General features: G+C 44.8%; 1 long non-coding RNA gene across 1 annotated transcript; it reads right to left on the reverse strand.

Moving 5' to 3' along the window:
* Window positions 1-1,215: 1,215 nt before the first annotated feature.
* LOC140218817 (uncharacterized) lies at window positions 1,216-4,354 on the reverse strand. Its single transcript, XR_011895006.1, has 3 exons — window positions 4,236-4,354; window positions 2,493-2,534; window positions 1,216-1,538 (listed from the first exon to the last, which is right to left on the reverse strand). It is a non-coding gene; the product is annotated as an uncharacterized lncRNA (long non-coding RNA).
* Window positions 4,355-8,510: the final 4,156 nt, after the last annotated feature.

Genomic DNA, 8,510 nt, shown 5'->3' on the forward strand with positions numbered 1-8,510 from the left:
TTTTTTTTCAGTAACTTGAGGTACGGCGCCGCGTAAACGATGCGCGACGTCAAGAAGGCCTGGACGAGCGTCAGTACATCGTCCTCCTTCAATCCCCTTTGTCTGTTTGTGACTCTTCTGATCACGTTAGAAATTTGTTCCCTTGAAACTTTGATTTTGTCGATCGACGCCCCCGCCTTGCCATTGTTCTGAAAGATGACACCCAGGATACGTGCTTGCGTGGTTGGTGTTATGGTCGTCCCGTCGATGGTGATGCGTACGTTCTCTTGGTCTCCTTTCTTTCTTCTTGGCTTGATGACGAGTAACTCGGACTTCTGTGGCGAGCAACTGAGGCCGCACGATTTAGCGAACTCGTGCACGGTCTTTGCCACTCTCTGAAGGGTCTCCTCCATCCAACTCTCCGACCCTGCCCTCGACGTCCACACAGTGATATCGTCTGCATAGAGAGCGTGATCTATGCCCTCTATGTCTTGAAGCAAAGTCGGGAGAGGGAGGAGTACCAGGTTGAAGAGAAGCGGCGAAAGAACCGATCCTTACGTGGTGGCTTACTGGCTATAGTGTTTCCCTGAGCACGAGGTTGGGGGCTCGAATCCCCACCGTGGTGGTCCCATTTCACTGAAGGCAAAATGTAAAATCGCTTGCATACTTATATTCTGTTGCTTGTTCAAGAACCACACGGCATCAAAATTGATTAAGAGCCCTTAAGTTCGATGTTCCTCGGAGCTCACTGCGCAGTTTAGGGACGGTAACTCCACAATCTAATTTAGACACCTTTATATGTCAGCATTTGCTTGGCTCCCTTCACGCTTAACACGCTAGAAGCTTTGCGTCTGTTGTCCACCAGAGTGTATAGAAGTGCTGCGACACAATTTCTGGATGAACATAAAGTTTCACTGCATCAAAGCAGACTTTAATTATCACTAACGTGCTCAGAGATATTCGCTTGTTCTGATCCTTCCTCTACAAAGCCAGCGTAGGCAACTTGTGATGTGGATTCCTGACGCGTATACAAGCTTCAAAAATCTATTATCGATGAGTTGGCTGTTATATATTGTTTCATTGACGTGAAAGTAAACTCCTATTTTGTTATGATCAAGGAATGAGCACGTTCACCATAGCAGACGCTGCGAAGGAGCACATCACAGCTCACTAATAATATACGAGGTGTTTTCAGCGGAAGCTCAGTAGCCTATTCGGGTGATATTCGTTGCTCAAAAGAGCGTTTAATGTTCTTCAGCTTACGTCATAAAGATCGACTCATTCATCTAATAATGGGGAAATGAAAGATTTACACCAAGACGCGTTGTCACTTGTATTTGATTTTCCAAAGTTTGTTTAACTTTCCTTCACCAGCGAGGCTCTTGAGACCAGGAAAGCCGATTGGCCCCTTGGACTGACAATGCCTGCGCTTGGCGGAGATGCGCTTTAAAGGCGCCCTCCCTGAACGTAGGTCAAGCCGTCGTTGACCAGGTTGGCGGCCACATCCGAGTACGGCGGATTCTTCCGGGGACGTCGGTAGACGTGCATCTTTCGGAAGCCTCGAGTGCAATCAGAGAGCAGAATGTGATTCGCAATAAGAGCTCGCAACAGGCAGTATTTGCGACACTGGGAACAAATATGGAAACCAAGCAGACATTTACTCCCAGCTCAATAAAAAGAAATCACGTGAAACAAGGTATCAAACCCACGCACCATTCTCCGCAGCCATTTCTTCTAGTGGACATTGCTTAACAATAATGACGCTCGGGATTTTCTTCTGTTGAATTGCTGTTATAATTTTTTTTCTTTGATAGCACTAGACGCTTTCTGAAAACCTTTCTCGCAGATTTAATTTCTGACTTTCTTTATTTTCCTTCTCTCTGCCTAATTTTCTTTGTTGATGTCAGTAACTGAAATATTTTGAGCAGCGGTTTGAGGTGGCCTTGTTGCTTTTCTCATCGCTAAGAGGGGAACAACAATGGGTACAATAGGTGACGTATGGCATGTGTATGCGGCTACTTGGTGAGAAGACAAACCGAAAATTGGGAACTATACTTTACAGCAGCGCTGATAGTAAGCAGTTGTCATCTCTCAATGAACGGTTTGAACCTACTTTACCTTAATCTCAATTCTTCGCAGTGTTCAATACTTATGGAGTGTTCTGGTGAGCAGACTTGGTTAGTAATATTGTTGGGAAGACTGAATGGTTCTGGAAGACCTGATGCTCAAAGTGGAGTACAAGCTCTACAGCGAAGGCGTTGCTTGTCCGAGCTGAGCCAGTGCTGTATGCAGCAGGAAGTTTTCAGCATGCTGGTACCTCACTTCGCGTTTTTGTCTATTCCATTCCGAAATGTACTTTTACTATTTTGTGTGCTATATATCCCATTGAAACACCTCTTTCAGAACGGCCCTCGTGTTGTTTATTTTTGAGCCTGCAGGCGCTACCGTGTGTCCTCGTTCTCTTATTTGCTGTGACTTTTGTTTAGGTAACTGGATGTATGTATTTTTCTCACCATCTTCTTCCATCTGCCGCAGGTTGAACGCTGCCCGTCGTTCTGGAAATATTGATGATGAGCATCAATAACACAGAAAATAACCATGAAACTAATATAAAATTTTTTCCATATATTCCAATATGTCCAAATAAAAATAAATTTTCTTCTTCTCGTATGAACGAAGAAAGTTCACCTAAGGACCGCGTTTCAAATAAACTGCATCTAAATATTCGCTTATGACCTCAGTTCACTTGACAAAGAAATGTGCTCAACTCTAATCTCGCACGGCTTCAAGAACGCACTTTACGCCCGTCATCTTCTCCACATGGGCCATGTGGACGAAAGAAAAGTCTGTTGTGTCTATTTATTTTATTCCGGACGACAGAAATGTTCAAAGCAATCTGGCTTTAGCGTTGTTTTGTGGCAGGACTGTAACCCATTTGAAGTAGTTCTCATGGGTAGGCTAGTAGGTGCATTGATAAGATAGTGTTACGATTTCAGGCAAAGATGTGTCGGCATCTTGTTTCCGGCGGGGTCGTCGTCGTCATGATGCCGTGTCTTACTGTTCCCACCATTAATGCCTCTAGGCGGTAAATGTTATCCAAGTCTTAGTACTATTACTTTTCGTTTTTTACTTGTCGCTATGGTTCCTTCTGATCGACGTGTTTTGCTCAATGACTATAAGGTAAACTAGGCGATGAACGATAAAACGCAACACCGAAATGATATTGCAGGCAATCGAAAAAATAACTGAGGAAGGTTCAGAACCTCTTTGAAGCAGCATTTGAAACAGTAGGTCCCTATTGTGGGAAGAACATACCCGCAAGAGTTGATATCGACCTATTACGTTTCCTTGGTGCGATGGAAAAGTGTACTCAAGCCCTGTGGAATTATTTGTTTTGTAAATACGCTTGTATAAAAGTTAGTAATAGATTAGCTAAGGATGCAGTTATCGCAAAGACATAGAACACTGTTGTGAATTCATATTCGGTCATTGGTAGCGTTAATCGCAGCAACATTTTAATTCGCTCGGAAAATGTCATTCTCAGAGTGATAAGGACTAGTGGACCTGACAAGCTGTGCTAATCCGTGCATGCGAGAATTAGTCCGTAAGTTAAAGTCTTTATTGTACCGAATAAGTTTATTGTTTCTGAAGCAACAGGAGGAACAGCATCACTTATTATCTCCACTTATGTCAGCGTCCAAGGATAATATTGAATATTTGCGTGTCTGTGCTTGCTACCTTTACTCTCCAAAAAGCAGTCTCATCGAAATATTGTCCACGTGTTGTGGCGGAACAGCGGTCATAGCAGTTTGCTGCTCGGCATGAAGTCGCGCGTACGATCCACATTTGTGGCGATCGCATCACGATGAGGAATAAATGCAAGAACACGTGTGTGATTCTGCTTAGGCAGACGGCAAGAAATTCCACGCATGCGGCAAAATTAATCGAGAGCCCTTCACTAGGGCAACTGTCACAGCTTCATTGTAGCTTAGGGACTTAGTTGCAAACTCCGTGGACCCAACATTCCAGTTGAAAGTACAGATAATATAATGTAGATACTAAGTGCAAAATAAGTTTCTGAGACAAACCGCATGTTTCCGACGTAACGCGTTGCTAATGCTAGAGTGCCTATTTGCTCAGGCGATATCATCGGAAACCAGAAGTTTTACAATTTAAACATTCCTGTGCTGAAGATTGCGGCACCACAACAGTGTCGTGGACTCACACAGGGTCACTGAGGGTCCGTGCATGCTTACCTCTTTGGAGGCTCGCTGAATGAAAGCCGTCGCCCGGCTCTGAAGCAACTTCTGCTGCGAGACAAGACAGCAAGAGAAGAACGCAGACTGTGAAGGCTACCATGACTTCCTGCCTGAATGATTTTGTCCGCCCAGGCTGTGACTACCGTTATGCTGATGCCCCACTGCTTTCGCTGTCCGAATGAAGAAACATTGCGCACTGTGGGAAGCGGTGTAAGGGCGAAGATTTCTGCACTGTTTGCGATAATGAATCGAGTGCACGAGCAAACGGCCCTTTCTCTTTGATGATGCCATTTCAAAGCGACGCGGCACATGTATTAGTGTCTCGCCCGCATAGTAATCCAAACAAAAACAAGTAATCTTTTATCGGCACTTCTCCTTTCCTCGCACACGTGTATATTGTTTGTACCATGTCACCGTTCAGGGCTTCGCCTATAGCATATCGGCGCCGCTTTGCGGTAATCGAGCGTGACAGCCGAACCCCCGCGCTCATATATCGGCTCAAGGCAACCCACTTGCCCGGCGCGGAATAAGGAAAGAAAACGAAGAGGACCAAGCGCGCACTCCCTAACTCACGCTAGGAATTAATTTCGGGACCTCGCACACACGGAACATTGGGGGCGTGTCGCCTCCGTTTCACGCACGAACCCGCTCCTCAGTGCTACTTCGCTGCCCCTTCTGGCGTAACGCATGTCCCTTTCCCCGTGCGTACGTTCGCAGACCGGAATGTACCACCACAATATGCGGGGAGGACACTCTCAAATGTTCGGGTGGGCTTCCCCCACTTCTCTCTTTCTCTCTCTTTTCGTTCCCTTTGATTTCCTCGCCCCCAATATCGGATAAGGGCTCGGCAGCGTGGAGCACGAGCCAACGTTACGTCGCGCACGTGCAAGCGATGATTTAATAAAAGGGCCTAAAGCTATATGATGGTGGTCACGTGACCACCTTGCTGCCCTGCTGAGACGATGAGCGCTGCAGCGCGCGCGTACGGATGGCTCTGCACCCACGGCATTCACGCACGGCGGGAACCGGGCGATCTTCACGCTGCGAGTTGTCATGCCGCTCCTACGAGAGGACATGTGAATGTGCCACAGGTTGGCAAAATAAGTGGTTGGTCATAGTCCCGCGCCGATTCTTTTTATGTGCTATATGCAACCATCACCTAGCGTCTGCTCAAATTCACGCTCTTACTCGCGGCTGCACGTACATTCGCGAACACCCACTCGCCTTCATGCTCGCTTTCGTACACTTTCGTACCCACGTCCCCTCAAACACACCGGCAATCCCTGCCGTTCAAACAAATTTGCATATCGCACATTTCGTTACTCGCTCATTCTATTCCAACTTTGTGAAATCAGTATGCAGTAAGTAGGAGGAGTTAGTGCAATCATGAGTGAATATGATTAAATATGGACGACGTTTACCAGAAGTCGCGCATTGTGTCACGTCGTATCTTCTTTAAAGTTTGCTCGGCATATCGAGCACGTAAATTGAAAGGATGTCATTGGAACGTCAGCGAAACGAGTATAACGATGTCATTGCGGTTTTAGAACACTGATGGAATGCTTGACGTATTTCTGGTTACATATTTTTTCACAATTTCTGCCAACACAGCATCTTAGTACCACGTTTTAAGATGGTTGGACCTTCCGACAGTTTGATAGCGTCACCGCAACGCCTTCATCGCAACGTGCAGAACCCCCTCCTACGGCCAATAACTCTCAAGTTTCTGCTCCATGAAACGCGCGGTGGCTGGTACATGTCCCGGCCACGGAAACCGCATTTTAGTTCAGGCGGAATGTAGAAACGTCTTTATGCTTCAATAAAGGAGCAAGGTAATCAACCGCATGTGTGAGAAATTATTCTGGTGTCCTCCAACACAATGTCCCTCACTGCCAAGTGTGTACTATGCGGAGGCGTACTGCACAGTGCACGGGCAATATCTAGAACGTGCATATTATGCATTATAGTTAATGCTTGGTTTTTACCTTCGTTCACATAACACTATTCAATATCGAGACTCAGTTACGTAAGCAAAGAAAAACAGAAATAGTATTTTTGGCAACCGATGTAGTAAGTCTCTTCACTATCATAAGTGTATGCTTTTATGTGAGAATTTTCGATAGCCTATATATGTTCCTCACGCATTCAAGTATCCTTTTACTGCCCATTGTATGCAAGCCACAGCTACTGCGTGCTTCTTCCTGGCGAGCATGCAACGCATAGAACGTTGTCCGCTCTGTGGAAAGGAACAAATTTCTTGAGCATTTCAGCGCACCTGCGCTTTCCGCATCTCGCTCTTGAATGCGCGTCTGGGCGTCCCATTCCATCGGTGTCTCGTACCGTGGGTTTGATTTTCGCACTTTCCGTATATGCAATGTTCTTTCGGTCTTCCTGCCGTCGTCCTATATCCAAGTTAGTGTTATTGTACCTCGCCGAAACTTGTGCCTTCGAACACTAGGTGGTATCCAATACAGAAGCATTTATGTAGCACTTCACGTGCAGGCGATGATTTGCCTAGATAAACATTGCCAGAACCTAGGGGCTGACAGGCGATCATGAATCCTAGTTCCTTTGACAAACAACTGAACATTATCTTTATCTTTTGCACAACGAAAAAATATGCAACTCTTACACATTCTTCGTTAATTACGGTTCTCGATCATTTGTTGGAATTCATCTCCGGGGTTGCTGAACAGCATACTCCCATCTGCAAACCGAAGGTTGTTGAGGTATATATACACCGTAGATCCTCACTCCTAAGCCTTCCCAGTCTAATAGCTTGAATACTTCTAAGCATGCAGTGAACAACATTAGAGAACTTGTCTCCATGCCTTACCCCTTTTGCGATAGGTAACTTTCTCCTTTTCTTGTGGACAAACTAGGTAGTTGTAGAACCTTTTTAGATATTTGACAAGATATACACATATGCGGAAATAAATTGGTTTCATGGCCGAAATGAAAACAGAAAGAACTGAATTATTCAAGAAGAAGCATGGCAACCTTGATAAAGTAAGGGTAAGATTAGATGAATGCAGCCTAGTGCTCACAAAGAAATATGCAGCTTTAGAAAAAGAAAATAAAGATAACATAGAGGCAATGAATGAAATAACTAGACTGATTTCGCAAGCAGAAATTGAAGTGGAACGTAAGACACCAAGTCAACCAGCAGGTAAGCTCTCTCAAATAACAAGAGACCTAATAGAGACAGGACAAAGTCATGCGAGAGTCTAACTAACGAGATCAGATAGAATTCGACTAAATATCAAAGGCGGGAAACAACAAGGAAGTACGCGATAAACGAAATTATAACGCCGGAAATACTGAGGAAGTAGTAAAAAATGCCCACAGCATGAAATCAGTGAGTAGAAAACTTGACATTGGACAGGGTAAGTTGTCTTCAGTGAAAGATAAGCAGGGAAGTGTCATTCGCAATTTCGATAATATAGTAAACACAGAAGAATAATTCTGTAGTGACATGTGCAGTACCCAGAACAGCCAGGCAGCCTTGATCATAAGTAGAGACGAACGGATACAGAGGCTCCTTCTATAGCCGACGCAACTCGAGCCAAACATTAAAAACTATGCACATTCCATGTAGCTAGACAGAACCAAGGTAATGTTATTTGCCTTCGCTTGGAGACACTCATATTATTTATTGCGTCCAGTATAACTACATATTTAGTGTTAATTAATTAATCAACTTCTCAAATATTATAGCTCGATGGAAAGTGTTGATGAGAAAATTGATTTTATTGCCGCAATAGCTTTCAGCGTTGTATTTGAATAGCGGCTTATCATAAAGTAAAACACACCAGATTTTTGTCTTCGTTGCATGCTCAGTCTTCAATTGTGCGAGTTACCATGCTCATCCCACATGGCTACGCTCTGGCGTGGCGTCAGCCTGACCGCCGCTGATCCCTCGCTAGCCTTTTTCCACTTTGATTCGAAGTTGTAGCTGACGGCGCTTCATAATGAACCACTGACACTGGAAAGCTGGCATGTTTTGTTGTCGTTGCCCATTTACCCCCTCCTTACAATAAATTCACGCAAAGAAGAAAGTAGTACTCTGATATTCGCGGCGCCATCGGTGGCGATGCGGCCGAGCATGGTCTAGCCGGTTCGCCGTTAGCAGCCGTACAGTGCAGCTGAGCTTTATTTAATATAGCCACTGTTGTCACTAGTTAGTGTACAAAACCCAATTTTATTTATATTTAATTTTTGAGTTATCAGTTAACTTATGTGTCTCCTGTTTTTGTTTTTTTCATTAAGGTC

Source organism: Dermacentor andersoni, chromosome 6 (genome assembly GCF_023375885.2).
Source record: "Dermacentor andersoni chromosome 6, qqDerAnde1_hic_scaffold, whole genome shotgun sequence".
Taxonomy (NCBI): Eukaryota; Metazoa; Arthropoda; class Arachnida; order Ixodida; family Ixodidae; genus Dermacentor; species Dermacentor andersoni.